The sequence below is a fragment of the Dioscorea cayenensis genome, chromosome 20 (assembly GCF_009730915.1).
Source record: "Dioscorea cayenensis subsp. rotundata cultivar TDr96_F1 chromosome 20, TDr96_F1_v2_PseudoChromosome.rev07_lg8_w22 25.fasta, whole genome shotgun sequence".
In the NCBI taxonomy this organism is placed as follows: domain Eukaryota; kingdom Viridiplantae; phylum Streptophyta; class Magnoliopsida; order Dioscoreales; family Dioscoreaceae; genus Dioscorea; species Dioscorea cayenensis.
In genome coordinates this window covers 14,920,520-14,943,653 of record NC_052490.1, presented here as the reverse complement: position 1 = coordinate 14,943,653, position 23,134 = coordinate 14,920,520, and the positions used below count along the sequence as shown (strand labels likewise).

Here is a 23,134-nt window from a genome sequence, read left to right as displayed (position 1 = left end):
ATACATATAATATCTCCCACCTGCCCATGGATACTGTGGTTGCCTAGTTAAATTGTTCACATTTGAGCATTTTGATACACACACACACACACACACACACACACACACACACACACAGATGAAGTTCTCTGAATGAAATCAATCTTAAAAAACAATAATATGCTTTTTTTATCACCATTATTTATAAGATATATATATATATATATATATGTCTACGGTTAAAGAACATGTCATCAGTTATCAGAAATAACATAGACAACATCTAATTTCAAGCATATTCATCGTTCAGTGGCATGTAAATCTCCTTAATTCATCATGTCATGCCTCCAAATAATTTAGTCTAAATTTTGTTTGTGTTAATCTTTTGTTCATTTTTTTTTGTAATTACTAAGCATGTTAGTTATTTCCGATGAAAATTTTGTTTTTTCTAGAGATTTGTTATGATATTGCATTAGTTTGCTTAGATTGACAAGTTTGAGATTAAGAATAGTTTCACTTTAGGGAAAACTTCGTGTCTGGTTGATAAGCATGACTGGGTTTTGATAGAATGGTTGCATTTGTACACATTTGTTTTGAGATTGGTGAAGAAAGAATGGACTATTCTGTTCATATTGCTAGTTTTCCTTCTGGAGAAAATTAATTATAGGAATTTGTTTGGAGATTGCAGAGAGATTGGATTATTCTGCTCATATTGCTCACTTTCTCCAATTAAGTAGTTCCTTTAAAATAATAATTACAACAATAATAAAGTTTATGCTTTTGATTGGATTTTGCAAAATCCAGTCATGAATTCTTATCTTAAAAAGCAATCATACTAAGATATTGCTTTCAATTCTATCAATTTTTTTATCTTAAAATCCATGAAGACGATCATTTGGGGTTCCAATTTCAGGTTCTGCCCAGTAGTAGTTCCCAAGGGGAGTTCTTAGGAATCTATCAAGACTCCAGTAAAATAGCTTATGAATTAGCATTATCAGTTTGCTATTCTTACTTTAATGAAGGATTCAATTGATGAATATGATGAAGATACTGATTAAGAAATTTGACTTATAAAGGTTTGCTACTATTTCACAATTTGTATTTATGTGTTGAAACCAAATTAAAAAAGGTTTTATTTGTCAATTTTAATTTTAATTAGGTTTTAAATAACATTGTAGCTTTTGTGTGACTGCTAAATGAGGCCTCTTACAAGATGTGGTAGGCCTTGTGGAAGAGTAGAAGGTCCAACTCTATCTTATCCAAGCTCAAGCCACTCTATAAGCAATAGGCCTACTTCAGATTGTGTACATGATGGGTCTACTTCTAATTCTGTTTAGAATATTTTGTAAATTTATATTATTCACTCATAAATTTAGTATTTGAGATATCTTTTTAATCATTTTTAGGAATTCAAAAAAAATTTAGAAGTCATTCCAGACTCGAGGAATTACGGAATAGTGATGGGAACTCAACAAAAAGAGTTGCCCTTGCTGATAGTAGGGGACAACCAGTTGGTGATGGTGCTCGAGAGTTGGGCCAATTTCTAGATACTATGGTACGTAGACATAGATTTTTTTCTTTCTTACATACAAATTAGAGTCATGTGCCATAAGAAGATAAGGAGAAAGTTTGGCAAAGAGTGTAAGTATTTTTTATAATCTTATGGTTCTAGAAAATTTTGTGTTAACCAAATCAAATTGATGATGTTTTAAATTTAATTATGTTGTAGGATGTTTTTGATATTGACATCAATCTCAAAGAATGGGTGCTTCTATCATTTAATAAAAAATGGAAGGATTTTAAATGACAACTTAAAAAGACCAATTATAATCCTTTCTAGGGCGACAAAGTGTGTGCAAAAAGAAATCGTCCTTTGGAGCTCGAACAAGTAGAATGGAATTGGTTGGTAGAGTTTTGGGAAAGTGATACCAGAAAGGTATTTTCCTAACATATTTAATTATATTTTTCATCCAAGAAATTTTATCTATATATTTCACAATTAATTATTTTTTACTTTAGATGCGCAGGGATAAAGGCAATATAATCGAGGAAAACAGTGCATGCCTCATACATCTGGTACAAAAAGTTTTGCAAAAAGATTTTATGAAGACGTAAAATTTATCATAAAAGCTTACACAATTTAAATTTTACAACCAATGAAAATATTATGATTAATATGAAAATAACTTTTTTTTGTACGAGACTATCAATAATGATGGGGTAGAACCATCATGACTAGACATGTTTTACAAGTTACATGAAGAAAGAGATGGGACATTTGTTGATGCTGTTATAGAAGAAAGAGTTGTACATACTTCAAATTTTTTCTTATTCTATACATTATATCCATTAAATTTAATATGTTCTACCTATTTTATAGAGTATAAAATTCTTTTATAGGCCAAAATGAATACTTTGTCATCCCAACTACTAGAGGATTCCCAAAGTTCTAGTACGGTAAGGGATAAAATATTCTCCCAGGTCATTGGAGAAGATAACCATGGGCGTTGCAGAATGTATAGTCTAGGAGTTTTACTTAAAGACCTTCATGGACCTCATCCTACTGGCTGTGAACTAATGGAAAGGTGTGAATGCCTAGAAAGCCAAAATAGGCGCTTCGAAAGTCAAAAGAGATACTTAGAAAGTCAAAATAGCTTGATAGAAAATGATATTACTGATTTGAAGAACAAAGTAGATATATTGATTCATACTACTGGTCGCTAAATTGGTGTGGAAGGTGGTGTTGCTGCTTTATTATTTGCAAAATCTAATAAGGTATATTTTTTTAATATAAAATGCTAAATCATATGAGGATGTTTCATGTCTAGATAACAACAAGTATATTGTATAGGGTCCGGGGACACCTCACTAACAAAAAAATCGCATCAGATCTTCTAATCCCAATGAAGATGGAGATCAAGATCATATAGCTTCTACTGGTGATCAGTTTCATATGGAGAAGAGTTTTTATTTATTTTATAAGACATAAACTAAATTATTCATTTTTATTTTGCAGATGCAATTTCTAAAAGTTAAGATCAATGTTTCATCTTCCTAACATTAGTATTTCTATTTTGTTGGTGAGATTTCTATTAGTATTTTCCTATTTTGATAAAAGCAAAGTTTGTTTTATACTTTTCTAATTTGTTTTTTATTTTAATTTTCAAGTTTACAATGAAGCTCGAAATGCCTTTTTTTCTTTAAAATTAGATGTTTTCATTGATGAAAAATTTCAACAATTTGTGTTTTTCAATCCTCGTTGTTTTGATTAATGTTTCATGATGCATCTCTCTCAATCTACTCTATATTAAATGAATGTTTTAAAGACATTTTAAAGAACTTGTCGGCTTTTCTACTTGTATCTTAGCCATGTTATCGTCATCTTTTTGACTTTGGGTTCTGATTCTTTTTTTTGGATATCAATTTGTTTTAGAGACGCAACTCTTGATCTTGGACATCAACTGGTATAATACTTGCAACAAGTTTTCATTTTTGTATAATTTTATTGAGTTTCCACAGGAAAAAAAATTGGATTTTTCTGCACCTCTTTGGCAAGTGGATGTTGATAAAAGTGAAAAGATCTTCTCTTTATTTGATTATAGTGTATGGTTGTTCTGTGGGTTTCAGATAATCTCACAAAGGCTCTCTTGTTCTTATCTCATTCATGCGAAACATCCATCAGGTTTGTTTTTTTAGTTTAACTCCATTGAGTAAGTTTATGACAGAAAATTCCATATTATCAATTAATGAAGTTTGCAAGACCTACAATTTACTTCTTTGTTTTGTGTAATTTTTTTACTCTTGATATGGTTCAAGCATTATAGATGTCAGCAGCTTTACATGAATAAGCTTCATGTTAAATTGCTCAGCAACCCAAAAATCAACTCTCATTCAGTCTTAGTAGTCCATTTATTTTTGGATTGTTTCTATGTGCCAAATGTCAATCTACATGGCATCATGGGCATCTGCGATTCCACTCCAAATGCAAATCATGAAAAATTATGAATAAATATAGTTCCTCTGCTTGGTCATAGTAAATAATAGCTGAGTACTAAATGATCATCACAAATGTTACGCTCTGCTGATATCATCTCGTAAGTGGCTATTTTGTTGTTTAGGTATGGATACCTTCATTATAGAGACAACCCTGAAAAAGTACAACATATCTGTCAATGATGATAGAAGATATCCAAACAAGTATACTGGTAAGTCTCTCTTAGTTGTGGGGAACAGTCTAAACGTTATTCCTTTAACTGATATGGGTATGCTGAGACTTTTAAGTGTGGGTTTGTGTGCGGGAAAGCTAGTTGTCTTTAAAGTATAAATTTAATCTACATATACTAAAGCTGCAACAACGCTAGAACAAATAACTTTATATGTGTTGTTAATATATCTTGCAAAACTTGTGTGTTTACTGAAAAATTAGGTTTTGTCATTGATTAAAGGATTTTCTGATTTAAATTGTAAGATGTCATGGTTATAGGTAAACTAAAGTATGTTCTCAATGATATGAGTATATACCAATATGGTTTCTGAGAAACACATTAGCTTGGTTGCTATGAAGAGTGGCTGGGATGAGTATGGCATTGCTTATGGCCGTCCTAGCTCCAGCATTACCATCTGAAGGGTCACAGGCATATTTTTATATTAAACTGCAATTGCATGCACATCCTGTGACTTTGTATTCATTGAGTGTATTGCATGCACATCCTATCATATGCAATGAACTTATCAGTGATAAATGGTTTACTAACCAGGTATGCTGCAGAGAGCATCAGCTTAGCATGCAAATTTGCATCCAAGAATGCCTTACCAGGAAGCACTCTTTTGGAGGTCCTCTCACTCTTCTATTTGTTCTAGTTCAAAGCGAAAAGATCAGCATTCCAATTTGTATAAATTTATGAGATGTAATAAATCACACATCATCTTTTCTATAACTAAATTGTGGTGCAAGTTATATATAGCTAAGTTAGACCAGGGGACAACATGTTATTAATCCAAATCATCTTTCTCTGTACTACTCTTCATTGTGTATTCATGCATCGATCACCGATTGTCCATGAGACAGCTATTTTAATACCTTTCCTTTTGTGATATAAATGATTACCTCTTTACTCGCATGCCTTAAATACGGAAAAGGCTGGCCCAAGATGGTGTCCGTCTTGCCACCATCCTAAATTACATCTTCCTTGGTGGGTACTATCTCCTCTACCACCTATGTCGTGACATATTGTACATATAAAAAGGTTTATTTGACAGATCTTTAGGAATGAACAAGTGATGCCAAGCCATGAACAGGGAGTGGTTGCTGGAGACCATGAGCTCAAGACTAAATCTTTGTTCTTGAGTTTGGACTTCAATTAGTGAAGAGCTTTAGCTTGAAACTCTAATGGTGTTCTTGTTGTTGCTGAAAATGGTGTTGTCGTTATAGTGAAGATTAAAAGCAGAGAGAGAGAGAGAGAGTTTTGAGAACATCTTAAGAACTTGTGTGGATGTGTGGCATTATGGTTTGTTTCCAAGTTATAATTATATTGATGCTTTGAGTGAGTCTTCTTCTTTATGACTTCCTAAAAGATGGGCGATGTCTCCTATCTCGCAATTGAAAAAATATATGATTAGGGTTTCATTTGAAAAAATATGGGACATTTCTAAATGAAAACATCGGATTAGGGTGTTGATTAAAAATTAGCAGATTTGGGTTCTTATTCAAAAATAGGAATGGCTCCTATTAGGATTAGTGGTTTGATTTAAAAATAGTAGACATTCCCAAAGCATAAAATTAATGTTTTGATTCAAAAATAAGAGTCATTCTAAAAGACATAGGATTAGGGATTTTGATTGAAAATAATAGAGACATTTCGAAAGGATATAGGATTAGGAATCTTCAATTTGATTGGAGCGTTACATTATAAGAAAAACAAACACGGATGAGCGTGAATTTAAAACCAAAAATTGGTGACATTTCTAAAAGAAAGAATACTGATTATTGTTTTGATTAAAAATTAGAAGACATTTTCAAAAAGATAACTTTTACCAATGAGGCTTTTGATTCAAAATACGTGAGGCATTCAGTAGCTGAGAAAACGTGGAATTAGGATTTTAATTAAAATACGGGAGGTATTATGAATGGAAAACATAGGGAGACATTACACAAAACATACAATGTTGCCACTGAGTTTTGAATCAGCTCTAACCTATGTTTTTGAATTTTGAAACTAATTAATAGGAGATATTAGAGAAAACCATAGGATTTAAGTTTTGTTTGCAAACTATAACACATTAACAAATGAAAAGAAAGGATTCACGATTTTGATTGCAAATATAGGAGGCATTCAAAAAAGAAAATATAGGATAAGTGCTTTGATTGAAAAATAGGGCACATTACTATAAGAAAACATAAGGTTAGGGTTTTGATTCAAGATAGCAGAGACATTTTACATACATAGGATTAGGATTAGGGTTTTGATTCAAAAATAAGATAGGATTTGTATTTTCATTGAAAATAGAGTAGACATTGCAAAATGATAATATAGGATTAGGGTTTGATTCAAAAATAAGAGGCATTTTTGAAATGAATACATAGGATTCAGATTTTCATTGAAAAATATGAGACATTGCGAAAAATAGGACTAGAGTTTTCATTACAGATTAGAAGACATTCACTAAACAAAAAAGTAGGATTTGAGTTTTCAATCAAGAAAATGAGATATTAGGATAGAGGATTATGGTTTTGATTCGAAACTCGAAAAATAGGACACATTCCATAAAGAAAGCATAGGATAGTGTTTTGATTAAAAATAGACATTGACAAAGCGAGAAAAGGATTAGATGATTTAAAAATATGTAGACATTCGAAAAATTAAACATAGGTTAGGGTTTTGATATGAAAATTGAGAAATAGGAGACATTAAGAAAAAGAAAACATAGTATTCGAGTTTTCGATTGGAAGATAGGACATATTCAAAAAGAAAACATAGGATTACGGTGTTGATTGAAAGATAGTAGGCAATTGAAAAGAAAACATAGGAATAAGGTTTTGATAGAAAATTAGAAGACATTACTATAAGATAATATAGGATTACGGTTTGGAATGAAAAATTAGAGAGATAACTATAAGTACATATAGGATTAGGTTTTTATATATAGACATTAAGACATAAGATTTGGGTTTTGCTTGAAAGATAGGAGACATATCGAAAAGAAAGCATATAATTATGATTTTTATTAAAAAATAGGAGGCATTATGAAAAGAAAACATAAAGCTATGATTTTGATGAAAAATAAAACATAATATTAGGGTTTTGATTAAAAACCAAAAAATAGGGGGCATTTCAAAAAGAAAATGTATTATTAGGGTCTTGATTCAAAATCCTAATCTCATATTTTCTTTTCAGAATGCATCGTATTTTTCAATCAAAACCCTGATCCTATGTTTTCTTTTGGGAATGCCTGCTATTTTTTAATCAAACCCCTAATCCTTTGTTTTGTTTTGGATGTCCTTTATTTTCAATTTTTAATCAAAACCCTAATCCTATGTTTTCTAATAGTAATGTTTTGATTGAAGACAGGATTAGGCTTTTTGATTGAAATGTATCATATTTTTAATCAAAACCCTAGACTTGTGTTTTATTTTTGTAATACCTCCTATTTTTGAATAAAAATAATAATTGTATGTTTTCTTTTCAGAAAATCTCTTATGTTTCAATTTAAATCCGAATCTTATGTTTTCTATTCTTTTTGTCTACTATTTTTGAATTAAAATCAAAATCCTATGATTTTTTATAGTAATGTCTCCTATTTTTCAATGAAAACACTAATCTTATATTTTTTGGAATGTCTACTATTATTGAATCAAAACCCTAATACAATGTTTTTCTTTTGGGAATGTTTGTTTTTTTTAATCAAAACCCAAATCATATGTTTTCTTTTCACAATGGCTCCTATTTTTAAATCAAAACAATAATCGTATATTTTGTATTCGTAATGTCTCATATTTTTTAACGAAAACCCTAATCCTATGTTTTCTTTCGGAAATGTCCCCTATTTTTCTATTTTTAATCAAAACAAAAACACTATGTTTTCTTATAGTAATGTTTTGATTGAAAATCTAAGATTATGGTTTTTGATTGGAATGTAACATATTTTTAATCAAAACCCTAGTCTTATGTTTTCTTTTCGTAATGTGTCCTATTTTTGAATAAAAATCACAATCCAATCTTTTCTCTTTGGTATGTCTCCTATCTTTCAGTCAAAAACAGAATCCTATGTTTTCATTTTTTACTGTCTACTATTTTTAAATTAAAACCATAATCCTGTGTTTTCTTATAGTAATGTATCCTATTTTTCAATCAAAACACTAATCCTATATTTTCTTTTGGAATGTCTACTATTTTTCAATAAAAACCCTAATCCAATGTGTTGTTTTAGAAATGTTTACTATTTTCTTTTCTCACAATCCTAATTCTATGTTTTCTTTTGGGAATGCATCCTATTTTTGAATCAAAACCCTAATCATATGTTTTTTTACGGAATACCTCCTATTTTTTTAATCAAAACAATAATCATATGTCTTCTTTTTCAGTAATGTATCAAAATTTTTTTAATCAAAAACCCTAATCTTAAGTTTTTTGGGAATTTCTCCTATTTTCAAACAAAAACCCTAATCATATGTTTTCTTTTTCGGAATGTCCACTATTTCTAAAGCCAAAATCCTAATCCCATGTTTTCTTCTCGAAAATGTCTCGTTTTTCGGTTTTTAATCATAACCACGGTATCATGTTTGATAAGTGCTTGTGTATTGGTATTATGAAGTATTTTTTTTCTTACGATGAGCATTATGTTTCTCATATTTTATCCCTAATACATGTGTATTTGTGTTCTTTTTGTGTCACGTAAGGTTGTGTAGACAAAATATAGAAGAAAAAGAAGCCAAAAGTAGATTGTAAGTGCACTTAGTTGATGAAATCTTGGAGTGAACAAACGTGAAGACACAAGTTGTGCTCAAATACATGCGAGTCTATGCCAACCTCCGTGGTGTTCAAAGGAAATATGCAAATTGGAGGGCACAAAGGGCCATCACACTCGTGTATTCGACTTGTGCAAAAGCTAGCAAGATTGTTGTTAAATGTGCTTTTTGTTTGAAGATGCAACGCAATCTATAGCGTAGAGCGTGTAGCGTTTATGTTGCCTCGATGAAGAGTGTGGATTCGGCGAGTATTTTGCGGGATTACTATAGTGAACCTTGTAACATGCGACTGTTGTAAATCAACTGTAGCAATTTACTATGGCGATTCTTGTTCACGAGCTCGCGAAAAAATCGATTTCTGGAGATTCAGCGGGCATGTGAAAATTCCACACGCCCGTGTGGATGCCCAATTCGAGCCTTATTTAAATCACAATTTCAGCTCGATTTAAGGGTCCTTCTTTCCATCTTTTGGCTATCATTTCTCACCATTGGAGCCGCTCGCGGCTAGGGTTTGGAGAGGCTTTGGCTAGGCTTTTGGAGGGTTTCACGGCCTTCGACATCATGCTTCCTTCGGAAGAGAATTATTGGGGGAGCTTTCGTCGGCACCGATCCCGCGAGGTGTGCCCTAGGCTTGATGAGGGGACCTTTAGAGAAGATGCGGCCACTCCACAAGACCATTGATACAAACACCAAGGGGGGTTTTTTATGGATTACGTATTTTTACTTTTGATTTTATTATTGATTGTATTTTGCTCCATGGAGAGCTAAACACCTAGTGGGCACTTGGACTTGTAAACCCTAGGATGATGTTGTTTTTTTGACCTTTTGTTATGCTTCCTTTAATTGATGTTTTAATTGAGTTCCAATCTTGAATGCTTGTTGAGTTGATTTTCCCTTAGAGTGACACTACGGTTGAGAATCCATTTTGGTAATCCTTGTGGATGAGTGACACACCATGAGGGTTAGACAATACTAGATTGGAGAGGGTTGAGAAGGTGAGTCGAGAGGTAGCGGAACATCCCCTTTCACCTCCGGTGAGATTTATTCTACCTACACATTCCAAGAGTTCTTTGCAGTCATAATAGTGTGAAGTGCTAAGAGATGAACTCCAGCTCGGGGCTTAGTTACAGCAAACAGCAGTGAAGCGTTGAAGTAATCCTTAGTATCTGGGGATTAATTGTGACTAGGGGTCTTTCGCATGGACCAAATGGTTAGATCTATTTTAGAAAATAGGGTTTATCAATTGGAATCCCAGAGCCCTAAAGCAACCTAGCATATCGTGAGATGTCGAAACTAAGAGATTTCTCCATCGGGGTATAGTGTAGGGTTAGTCATGGTTGACATTAAGTTTTTGGGACCGTATGTTTAAGGATCTATATGACTCATTAATCATTTAGTTAGGGGAACATAATGATTGGTCTTGTATTTGAAACAATAGTCCTATGGTGAGCAATATGTCGGGTGGCCCGTTTATCGTCGATTGCCTCTCCTATCTTATTTTTTTACGCGTTCTTCTTCTTTTTCTTATTTTCTATTTGCATTGATTCTTATTCACATCACTATTAATTCATCCTTGTTCTAGTTAAATAACAATCTTTGTGTTTGTAGTCACTATTCCATGTGGATTCGACTACCTACTCACCGGTGTATTATTACTTCGACAAATCCGTGCACTTGCGGTACACACGCAAAAAAGCGTTGTTAAGTTTTTAGCCCGTTACCGGAAGTAGGCATTTTAGAAGCACTTTGCACTTTTTTATTTTAGCTATTCAATATTTATTCTATTTCACACTTTCTTATTCTTCCATCATTCTGATTTGTTTTTCTTTCTTTGGTCGTAACTCCAGGTTATGACCCAAGGGAACTCTTCGATATTGGTTGAAGGTGATCCTGAACTTAAACGAACATTTCATACAAGGGGTAAAGAACTTATGCAAGAACAGACAAATCAAGCTGAGGTAGAAGGTGAAGGGTCCGATATAGAAGAACAGAATGGGCAGCATAAGACACTGTCTGATTATGCCAGACCAGCAGCTCTTGGACACAATCTAGCATTATGCGGCCATCGATCACAGCTTAGAATTTTGAGCTTAAGCCAGCATTCATCCAAATGTTACAGTAGTTGGCACAATTTAATGGTTTGGCCGATGAGGATCCAATCAATCATATAGAAAACTTCTTGGAAGTGTGCGACATGCTCTAGATCAATGGTGTGACAGATGATGCCAATAAGTTGAGGGCTATCCAGTTTTCCTTGAAAGGGAAAGCGAAGCAATGGCTATATTCATTACGTAAAGCATCTGTCACTACATGGGAGGAGATGGTAGAAGCTTTTCTTGCCCGATATTTCCCTCTCAAAAAATTTACAAAGCTTAGGAATGAAATATCCTCTTTTATGGAAACAGAATTGGAGTCTTTATTTGAGACATGGGATAGGTTCAAGGAGCTCCTACGGAAATGTCGTCAACATGGGTTCCCCGAGTAGATGGTCATTCAGACTTTCTATAATTGGTTGAATCTGAGCACAAGATAGTTACTTGATGCTATAGTAGGAGGCACCTTAGGGAACAATACACCGAAAGAAGCCCGGCTTCTCATGGAAGAAATGGCTATGAAAATTTATTAATAGAACACAAGAAACAGAAAGAACGTAGCTTTACTTCATGTGATTGACACAGTTACTTCATCGGCGGCCCAAGTGGATTCTTTGAGCAAGAAGTTAGACACTCTACCTTCTATTAGAGTGGCGGGCGTGACTAGTTGCATAGGGTGTGGGGAAGGACATGCGCCATCTGATTGCCCTATTTCTATTGGTGGTACACCCTCAGTAGAACAAGTGGACTTTGTGGGTAATGCAATGAGAAACCAAGGCAATCTATATAGCAACACCTACAATTCAGGTTGGAGAAGCCACCCAAATCTTTCATGGAGTAATTAAGAGCAACGGAAGATAATGGCACCACCACGGTTTCCAGCAACAATAACAAGCCCCGTATATGGAGAACCGAGTTTCAGGGTTGGAAAACCGGATGACCGATCTAGAGAAGCTTTAACCAAGTTCATTCATTTGTCGGATATATGATTTCAATCGGTTGAAGCCACACTTCGCAACCACACCGCGTCATTGCACAATTTGGAGAGTCAAGTGGGGCAAATTGCGAAATTGTTATCGGAGAGACCTCAAGGAAGCTTGCCCAGTAACACCGAAACTAATCGGAGAGAACATGTGAATGTGATCACTTTGAGAAGTGGTCGTCGAGGTTGAGGGTAGGCTTCTAAGTGAGAAGACCAATGCTAAAGCATCCGAGATTGTGGAGGTTGAGGAGAGAGCAAACAAAGGGAAGAAGGTAGTATCCCCACCATACAAGCCAAGAATTTCTTATCCTTCAAGATTGAAGAATGACCAAAATGATGAAAAATATAAGAAGTTCTTGGGTCTATTCAAGCAGTTGCACATCAATATCCCATTTGTCGAGGCATTGTCTCAAATGCTTTGCTATGCAAAGTTTCTCAAGGACCTCTTAAGCAACAAGAGGAAGTTGGAGAAGACTGCATCTATGATCCTATATGCTTTATGTTCGGCGTTGTTACAAAAGAATTTGCCGAACAAGAAGAAGTACCCTGGAAGCTTCACATTCTTCCAAAAGTTAGGCTTGGGAGAGCCTAGGCCCACTCGGATGACATTACAATTGGCAGACCAAACGGTTAGACATCCGAGGAGCATCATTGAAGACGTACTTGTGAAGGTTAACAAGTACATATTTCCTATGGACTTTGAAGTGTTGGATGTTGATGAGGATATTGAGGTCCCGCTGATACATGGGAGGCCATTCTTGCGCACTTCTAAGGCTCTCATTGATATGGACAGCGGGGAGTTGACTTTACGAGTTGGGGATGACAAGTTTACAGATTGCCTCGCCGAAGCCATGAGTCATTCTAGACTTTGATGATACTCTTCACTTTCTTGACACTACTGATGAACTAATAGATGAATATATGCAGGAAATGATGCATCCAGACCCATATAAAAGGGTGCTAGACCAAGAAGTGGAGAATGAAAAAGTCATGATGCTTGGTCTAGAAGACAAGGTACAACCTACGCCAGGGATCATGAAGAAGATGCTCCAGAAGATGAAGCGTGCAAGAAGACGCCACAAGAAATGCCCTAAGGCTAATGCGGATGAGCAAGAACAGAGTAATGGTGATGAACCCTTGTGCGGTAACAAACTTGATGACTCCCCTTCTACCTTCAAAAGACTATGTTCATCATGATTACAAGTCATGGGTAAGAGGGAAACCTTTATCTATGAGCCCCCAGGAGGTAAGTTCAGGTACGTCAAGCTAAGTGACGTTGAACAAGCCCTTCTTAGGAGATAACCCAAGTCTTCACTGTTTTTCCTGGTATTAGATAGTGTTTGCATAAATAAGAGCTTGAGTGTTGGTGTCTTGATCTTTTACATCCTATTGATGCGATTTTCTTGTGGATTGTTGGTGTTATCATGTTCTTAATTGTATGTGGCAAATTTTTCTTGTTCGTTCGACCGCTTTTTCATGATTCTCTGGTTACTTTCCCATAATATAGGCATGCTCTGTATGTGTATAAGTGTGCAAAAATTTTTTATAGGGTCTGTAATTTTTTCTAAGTCTTCTAGAGAAGACACACGGCCATGTGGAAATTCCACATGGGCATGTGTTTTCATTCAGAGCTCATCCCAAGAGGACACAAGGGTGTGTGATTGCCCTTGTGAACGACCTTATGATGGTCACATGCTTGTGTGTAATTTCCACATGGCCGTGTGTTTCTTTACAGATGTTTAGAGCTTTATCCTCAGAAGACACAAGGGCGTGTGTCTACCCCTGTGTCTGACCTTGTAAACTGCACATGGGCATAGGGAATCTCGACACGCCGGTGTGAAACTCTCTAGAGAAAATCCCCTCCATCGTTGGAAGATACATGGATGTGCGAATGCCCCTATGAAGTGCCTTGTGAAGGTCCACGACCATGTGAAATTTTCACAAAGGCGTGTGAAACACTTAGAGAAATTCTCGTGTGGATAAAGGAACAACAAGGGCGTGTGGGTGCCCCTGTGGGTCGGGTATACGGGCGTGGGTAATTTCCACACCCCCATGTGGATGCATTCAGAGTTAAAGAGTGCTATCCCGAGAGCACCCAAGGGTGTGTGTCTACCCCTGTGAAGCTCCCCTGTGGAGTCACACAACCGTGGATAATTTCCACACGCCCGTGTGGATGTACAGAATTCAGAAGGCCTTGATTTCTCTTTAAAAATCTTGTTCATCTTTTCATTTTCACACTCCCAAACACTTTGAGAACGCATCCTTGCACTCTCCTGACCTTGCACTGTCGTTTTAGAGAGATTTCACTCGAGTTTTCCGGCATATTTCAAGGTTTTTACCTTCATCTTGTTAGTAAACACTTATTCTCTCTTTTCTTCATCGTACTTGATTTTATTCAATTAAACCTGTTGAATGTGCTTTGTTTTGATGTTTAAATGATGAATGTTTGTTTTAGAAGCATTTTAGAATGAATTTATGATGTATTTTGTAGCATATTACATAGTGGCCGTGCGGGTTTCATGCCTCGTGGATCGACACGGGCGTGTGGAATTTCCACACGACCTTGTGGATTTCTGCAGAATTTTTATTTTGAATGAATTTGATCGATTTCTTTTCAATTCTTGCAGATATGGCCCCAAAACAAAGAAAGTGGCCAGCAAACATCCACGCGAGCCCTCACCTGAGCTGGAACAGATGGAGTTTGCGATACTCGAGCACCAGGCTCAGTTTGAGAGACTATTGAAACTCAAGTTTAGACAAACTCGATTCCCGGACTTGAGTGCACTTAGAGAATTTTAGCTCACAGATGATATGGCCGATGAGGTTGATAAGGTGTTGTCAGTGGGTAGCTGGAGGAGATTACTATCTATTCGCAAGCCAGCTATCTGTATGTTGACGCTGGAGGTAATATCGTCATTCGAGTTTGACCGGTCTTACAGTAGTTTCGATAGCGTTGACGTGATATAGTTTAAAGCATTTGGATATCACTATAGTATGAGCGTCACACAGTTCATGATTTGGTTGCGGTTATACGATGAGGACTTTACTACCATAGAGGAGTACGAGCAGCTTCCTACAGATTACCCAGGTAGCTTGACTCCTCAGCGCTTATATCGAGTATTATACAACCATAGTCAGTATGAGCCAGGGCTGTCAAAGGCTACTTGTCTGTCTCGGCCGAGCTAAAGATACATTAAAGGCATCCTAAGCAGATCAGTAAATGGCCACGACGATAGTTCAGGTGTTCAGAGTCGATAAGAGCTTCTCTACTTGTATTCCATGGTATAGAGCCATCCGATTCATCTTGGCCATATACTAGCAGAGTTCCTGAGGCATCAGGGTCAGTATACCAGGATCGGAGTGCTTTTCTCTGGTTCCTATATTACTAGATTCATCATGGGGATGGGTCTGCGGGATGCTATAAGAGGGCTGAGAAGACGATCGTACCTACATCCTGGGTATAGAGACGATGAGATAGATGTGTATATTATGCAGGTATCTACCGGGAGTGTATATACTGATTACACTTACCCCAGAGATAGATGAAGGAGGAGGTGATGTTGCAGAGGGTTCCCAACCGGTGCAAGAGCCCCAGCCTGAGTAAATAGAGACAGAGAAGCCCCCTGCTGCATAGGAGCCACCTCTAGTGTGAATGTTTTCTATGTCTCGAGCCGATGATCATTATGAGAGACTGATAAGTGTCTAAATGTAGATGTTTTCCTGTATATATCGTATTCACTTTTAATGTATTTTGTGAGTTTTGATGCCCGTTTTGCGCTTAATCGTCTACTATTTGCTTTGTAGGGCACAAGGAAGCCATGGAGAACAAGAAGATATCATTTTGGCGAAAAGAGAAGAAAACAGGAATTTCATACTACCCCCATACTACCCAGTATGGGGGCCGTATGCACTGTAGCAGGGAATTATTCGGAGTGACTGCCTAGATTTCCATACTACCTAGTATACTGGGTCGTATGGAGGTCGTATGCACCCTGTATGGAATGTTAATCTAGGGTTTTCAAGTGCTATACGACCCCCATACGACACCCATATGCCTCGTATGACTCGGGGGGTATATATACTGACTTTTAGGGCAGAAAAGGGACTTTTGGCTAGACTTTTTGCTGGGTATATTTTGGAAGACACTTGAGAGGCTTGTGGCAACTTGGGGAAGGAGAAGAAGGGCAAGGAAGCTATAAGATCATCCAAGCCCAATGTCCAAGACTCTCAAGGCAAGAAGGCAACTTCATTCAAGGGGAGATCTACCACGATTTGAAGGAAGGAGACCCGCGGCTAGAGGAAGCATCATTGGGCACTCCTTTGGCGGAGAAAGCGTCATTCGGCATATTCTTCACCTCCTCCTCCACCATTTCATCTAGGGAGTGTCATTTATGCTTTTGTTTCATGTTTTGCTTGTTTGTAATGCTTGTTGTGGGATGATGACACACTAGACCCCCAAGGCCACCTGGTGTTGGTGAACCTTGGGGGGTTTTATCATGTATGGTGGAAGATAACTTGTTAATTCCATGTTTGGGTAATTTTGAGATTTAATCCATTGTTTTCATGCTAAGTGCTACACTAAGGAGAAATCCGTAGCTCTTTTATGAGTGATGCATGTAGATGTGACTTGCTTGCATGTATTAGATCATGAATGGATTAGAAGGGGATACTTGTATCATCACGCCGAGAAATCGGGTGTTTAGTAGCCCTCCATGCAGGTTTAATCCGAAGAAGAGTTGGTTTACTCCTAAGTGAGATTTCTCGTACTTAATGCAATCGTAGGGATATGGATTTGGGAGAAATTCCTATCTATGTTCGTATGGGATTAGGGTTCAATCGCCGAGAAATTGGGGTTGTTCTAATCTCGGAATCTCATGGTCCATTTTACCCTTGCATCTTTAGATCATCATCCATGTTGCATGATAACCCATCAAGGGGATCCACATCCGTTGGCTTTTGCATTTTGTTGATTATCTTTCTTGCTCATTGCTTGTTCTCTCTAATTTGTTGGAAAATATCGTTTTAGCTTTCATTATATTTAGTAGAGTAAAATCCATCACTTGAGATCTTAGGCTAGATAATAGCTCAAGAAGGAGTAATAGGAGATCCTTAGCCCCGTGGAATACGATCCTCGTGTCTTCACACGAGGTATTACTTGGCTATCCAGTACACTTGCGGGGAAGCAATCAAGTTTTTGGCACCATTGCCGGGTAACTTTAAGGAATTCTAGGAAACTTTTAGATTATCACTTTAGCCATTTCATTCTTTACTCAATTTATTTTTTATTGTTATTTTTCTTTTCCTTTGATCTTAAGTTTCTATCATCTTTCTCGGTTTTGCAAGGTACTATGCATGACACGCTCTAATCCATCGACATTGATTACACCGTATAGTGAAATTGAAAGAACTTTGCATCGGAGATTGAGAGAGGTTGGTGAAGGATCGGGTACGCAGAACATTGAAATTGAGGATAGAGAGTCTTCAATCATGGTCGAAGAGCGACGCACTCTATCAGAATATGAAAGACCCCAATTAACGGGAGATGAGTTTAGTGTTCAAGCACCGACCGTGGCGTCCAACAACTTTAAAATTAAAGCGAGTACAATCGGCATGGTCCAGAACTCGATTCAATTCAATGTTATAGCAAATGAAGATGCACATGACCACCTTTCCCGGTTCCTCCAAATTTGCTCTACATTCAAGATTAATGGAGTGTCCGACGATGCGATCCGTTTGAAACTATTTCCATTCAGTTTGAGAGACAGAGCTTATCATTGGCTTACATCATTGTCTCCGGGATCTATTAGAACATGGAAGGATATGGTTGAGAAGTTCCTTGGGAGATACTTTCTACCAAGCTAAGCGGCGAAGTTGAGGCAAGAAATTTCAGCCTTTAAACAAGGGGAGTCCAAAACATTGTTTAAAGCCTATGAGAGATTCAAGGATCTCCTTAGAAGATGCCCCCACCATGCTTTTGCCTCATGGATGCGAGTACAAATCATTTACAATGGGCTAAATTATGCTACTCGCCAACTCATTCATGCCTCAGCGGGTGGTTCCCTTAGCAACAAGTATCCCGATGTGGCCGAGCAATTACTTGAGTCTATGGCAAGCAATGAATCACATTGGGCCTCAAGAGGATTTACACAAAACACTGCTGGGCTTTATGAAGTTAGTAGCAATGATGCCTTGGCCTCGAAGGTTGATGTGTTGACTCGAAAGCTTGATCTTCTTATGGGCAGTACTTCAAGGTCAGAATTAGTGATGAATTGTAGCACTTGTGGTGGTGGGCATGATGCAGCCCAATGTCCAATTGCTGGCTCCTCAGTTGCGTCCATTGAGAATGTTGACTACATTGGAGGGCAACGAAATCAAGGGAACCCGTATAGCTCAACTTACAATCCAAGATGGAAGAACCACCCAAATTTTTCATGGAACCAAGGCCAACAACAACAAAGAGGTACACCATCTCAAGGGTCTCAATTTCAACAACCAGCCTTTGAGAGGAAGTTTTTTACTGAAGAGGTCCTTGCTAAGTTCATGCTCAGTACCAATGACAGGTTCAATAGTCTAACTAGTAGCATGGATGCAGAATTTGGCAAGGTGAATGCTCAACGCACTCAGCATGCCGAACAGTTCAGTGAGATAGGTTCTGTTTTGAGAAACCTCCAAGCTTCTGTGAAATCTATTGAGCATCGAGTGGGGGAACTCGCGAAGGCACACTCTGAACGTCCTTTAGGTTGTCTTCCAAGCAACACGGAAGACAATCCAAGGGAGCACTTAAAAGCCATTGCTCTAAGAAGCAGGAGACAAGTGGAGACAAGGGTCGAGGTTGACCCAAGTGTCAAGAAAAGTGGGGTAGCCTCCGGGGAAGACCCCAAGATAGTTTAAGAAAACAGTGAAGACAAAAATCAGGGAAGAAATGACAAGTTCCAACAACAAGGACCAACAAAATCATCCGAGTATAAACCTCCAATCCCTTATCCAACCAGATTGAAGCATGAGAAGGAGGATGTTCACTTCAAAAAATTCATGAACATCTTCAAACAACTCCATTTGAACATCCCGATAGTTGAAGCGTTGACTCAAATGCCAAAATATGCCAAGTTTTTACAAGAGCTCCTTACGAACAAGAGAAAGTTGGAGGAAGAGAGCACGGTTGCACTTACGAGTAATTGCTCGGCAATCCTAGAAAAGAAGCTCCCAAAAAAGTTGAAAGATCCGGGAAGCTTCATTATCCCGTGCATGCTTAAAGGTGGAATCCAAGAGAATGCCGTAGCGGATTTGGGGGCTAGCATAAACGTCATGCCCTACACCATGTATTTGAAACTTGGCTTGGATGAGTTGAGGCCCACGAGGATAACCTTACAATTGGCGGATCTATCAACGAGAAAACCTCGTGGGATTGTTGAAGATGTAATTGTCCGAGTGGACAAATTTGTTTTTCCCGTGGATTTTGTCATCATGGACATAGATGAAGATGTGGAGATACCACTGATTCTTGGCCGACCATTCCTCAGCACCTCGGGTGCCTTGATTAACTTGAAAGGAGGAAAGTTAACGTTAAGAGTCAGAGAAAAGAAAGTGGTGTACACTTTGCCGGCTGCCATGAAACATTCTTTAGATCATGATGACACACTTTACTTCGTTGATGAAATTGATAGATTGATTTCTGATTGTGTGCAGGAGGTGCTCCCTATAAATCCTTTGGATGAATACTTGGGAGAGTTGGAGAATGAAGAACAAGGAGAACCTCACCAACATCCTCAAATTCATAACTTGAGGCAACCAAAAGAGAGGGTGTCCTGCACTAATGCTAAGGAAAAAGAGAAAAAAGAGTCATTTGTCAAGAAGATGTGGAGGGAGATTCATGGGAGAAGAAAGAAAGATACCAAGCTTCATCACCCCGTATCTCAAGGAGGAAAGGTAAATTTTTCACCCCTCTCTACTCATGAGCAATTTGAGGTCTTTTCAATGTTGTCATTGAATATACCAGGAAGAAGCAACACTACAAAGGAAACCGGGGGTGGTTTCAAACTCTTTGAGCCCCCATGAGGTAAGAAAAAAGGTATGTCAGGCTCGTGACGTTAAACAAGCGCTTCATGGGAGGCAACCCATGTGTTCGGTGGTGTTTTCTTGCATATTTTGTATTCTAGGTTTTAGTTCATTTCAACTCTCTTATTTCTTAGACTTGTTTTACTTTTGAATAAGTTCATGCTCACACACTTGGAATAGTGCTCTCATCGTTTTAATTGTGGTATATTTGTGCAACTTCTTGAGAAACTCATGTTTAGGTGGCATTTCATGTGCTAGATCATCGTTTCATTCATTTCATTCATGTTTGGGGAAGCCTTCGACCTTGCCACAACATGTTTACATCATTTGGGGCAAGTTTTTGGTGTTGTAAATGGTTTTAAAGGGCATACGACCTTACTGGGCCGTATGGTGGCCGTCTGAGACGAATATAGAGTTAACCCGTGGCTCTGTGCCATCTCAGACGGCCCCTCAAACGGCCCCCATACGGGGCCATCTGAGTTGGGGCTCCTCTCAGCTGAGAGGGTTCTCTCGGCCCATACGGCCCCCATACAGGGCCGTATGCGGCCGTATGGGACGGGCCCCCCTTTTTTAACCCTCATCCTCACTCTCTCTCTTCCATTCTGTATTTTCTCTCATCCTCGACCAAATTTTTCTCTTCATTCTCACTCAATTCTGACCAAATCTCCTCATTTTTCCTCCTAAATCTTCTTCTCACCCATTGGAGACGTCGATCTAGTGGTTTTCCCTGAGTTTAAAGCTTGTTTTCTCAAGATTTCGTCGGTATGCTTTTTTTATGCCCTAGTTTTATCTTTCTCATTTCTTGGGCATTCTTGGAGATTTTGTGTGGGATTTCTTTAGCATTTTGCTTGTTTTGAATGATGTGAATGTCATGGATGAATTTTCCTTCAAATTTATGTAAAAAATTTTTGATGCTTTGAATATAGGGGAGACTCTTGCCGCATGAATAGTGACCATACGGCCGTATGACCTTAAAAATTTGATTTTTCATGTGTTTCCTCTATCTCTAGCATTTTCTATTGATTTATCTTGTATCCCTATGAGCTTGAACAAAGTTTATCTTCATTGTAGGGATGCCTAACACAAAACGGCTCGCCTCCAAGCGCCCAAGAACCACCGGGCCCTCTTCTACACCCGATGAGCCCGTCTTCAAGTTATCCCATCATCGAGAGAGATATGATCGACTGAAAACAAAATCATTTGGAACATTGTGCTACCTTGAGTGGGGACTTGTGGAGAACCTTGGGATGGCAAGTCAAGTAAGGGAATGGCTATCAAAAAAATTGTTGGGACAAGCTTTTTGCCATAAACGAGCCAACCTTTCGTCAATTAACCTTGGAGGTTTTGAGTACATTTGAGGCACAACAAGATGGAGATTTCGTGTGGAATAGGAAAATTATCACCATCTATTTTCAAGCTTTTGGAAAGAAGCGTACTATGAACCACTTGGATTTTGCCAAGTACTTGGGGATCTATGATGATGAGTTTATCAACTCCATGCCCGGTAAACATCTTAAGCTTGATTTCCCAAGTGGAGTGGGTAGAAGCAACTATTGGGCAACTTTGGCGGGTGATGATCAAACACGAAAGGCCTCGCGCATGATTGACCCGGCACACAGATTCATTCATGCTTTGATTGCTCGACCTATTTGGGGCCGGGCCGATAGCAAGGGGGTTGTCACTAAAGCCGATATTTATACGATGTATGGCATCTTCGAGCGACGACCTAGTCACCTTGGCCAACTTGTCACCGATGCATTTCTTCAACAAGGCTCGTATACACGTTTGGGAGCTATATTTATTGGGCCCTATGTGACTAGATTGATCCGTGGCATGGGTTTACTTGAGCAGACGTGAGGCATGACCGTTGTAGGAGGTAAAGTACCACTCGGACCAACCCACATACGGGTGATAAGCTTGGTGATCGTACGTGGCAGACCTACACGCCACCAAGCCACTGGTGAGTCTAGTCAGCGACAGACCGAGCACACAGAGTTAGACCCTGAGGGCGTACCTACTCCTACCCCCGGCGCTACATTTTTAACTGACTTCGACATGAGACTGAGGGGGATTGAGGGCGAGGTTTAGGCTGTGCGTCAAGAGCAGCGTGAGATTCATGGCCAGCTTCACCAGATCATTGAGGGACAGCGCCGGCTCGAGGCAGATCTTCACCGTTTCCTCACCTCCTACTATGGTTCATCCTCGCACACTATGGCCACTTCTTCTACCACCATGCCACCACCACCAGCACCAGATTGTGATGAGTAGCAGCTTGTTGGAGCTTGGACACCTATTGTTTACTTTTTCTTGCTTTGTTTTGTATTTTTGTATTTTGTTGAGTTGCCATGGTTCTACCCTCCCGACTTGTGTTGTCGAACTTTAGTTTATTTTCATCTTTGTGTTTTGTTGACTACTCTCTAGTTTCTCCCGTGTGCTTGTATTTTTAAATATTTGTGGAATGATGATGTTCCCTTTTTGCCTCCCAGGGCATTGAGGGAATTTGGTGAGCTTTCCGGGTTTTAATGGAGGTCGGACGAGACATGTATTGCTCACCACACATTTTCTCACGTCCTACCTCATGACGAGCACAAGTTGAACCGGGGAGTTTGTTTTCACCCACCTTTATTATTTGCATTGCTTCATCTTGCATGTTTTTCATGATTAGTGTACATTGAGGGCAATGTACAACACTAAGTGTGGGGATGGGTGTATTTCATGTATTAGGATCATTTGCTATATGTTAGTGTTACCTATGATGGCTTTGTTCATTCTTGTAAGATTCTTTTAGCATGGACTAATGATTGATGTGAGTTACTTGTTTCTATGCTTTATTGAATCCTGTTTTACCCCTAGTACTGTCATGTGCACTGAATTTTTTGTCGATGCCCTGGAAATAGCCAATGTGACTACTCTCTAACTCTCTTGTATGCGTAACACACTACTTTGAATACTTGGCCTTAGAACACTAAGTTCTTTCCTTCAATGGACTATTAAGAAGTACTATGTCTTGTTGAGCTAATCCTAGTTTTGTGGCATGTAGTGTACTCTGAAGATGTGATC

At 38.1% G+C, this 23,134-nt stretch overlaps 2 non-coding genes across 2 annotated transcripts; both read right to left on the bottom strand.

Annotated features, from left to right (window-relative positions):
* Window positions 1–11,312: 11,312 nt before the first annotated feature.
* LOC120252223 lies at window positions 11,313–11,419 on the bottom strand. The gene has a single exon (XR_005533765.1). It is a non-coding gene; the product is annotated as a small nucleolar RNA R71 (small nucleolar RNA).
* Window positions 11,420–17,887: 6,468 nt separating this feature from the next.
* LOC120252406 lies at window positions 17,888–17,994 on the bottom strand. Its single transcript, XR_005533938.1, has one exon. It is a non-coding gene; the product is annotated as a small nucleolar RNA R71 (small nucleolar RNA).
* Window positions 17,995–23,134: the final 5,140 nt, after the last annotated feature.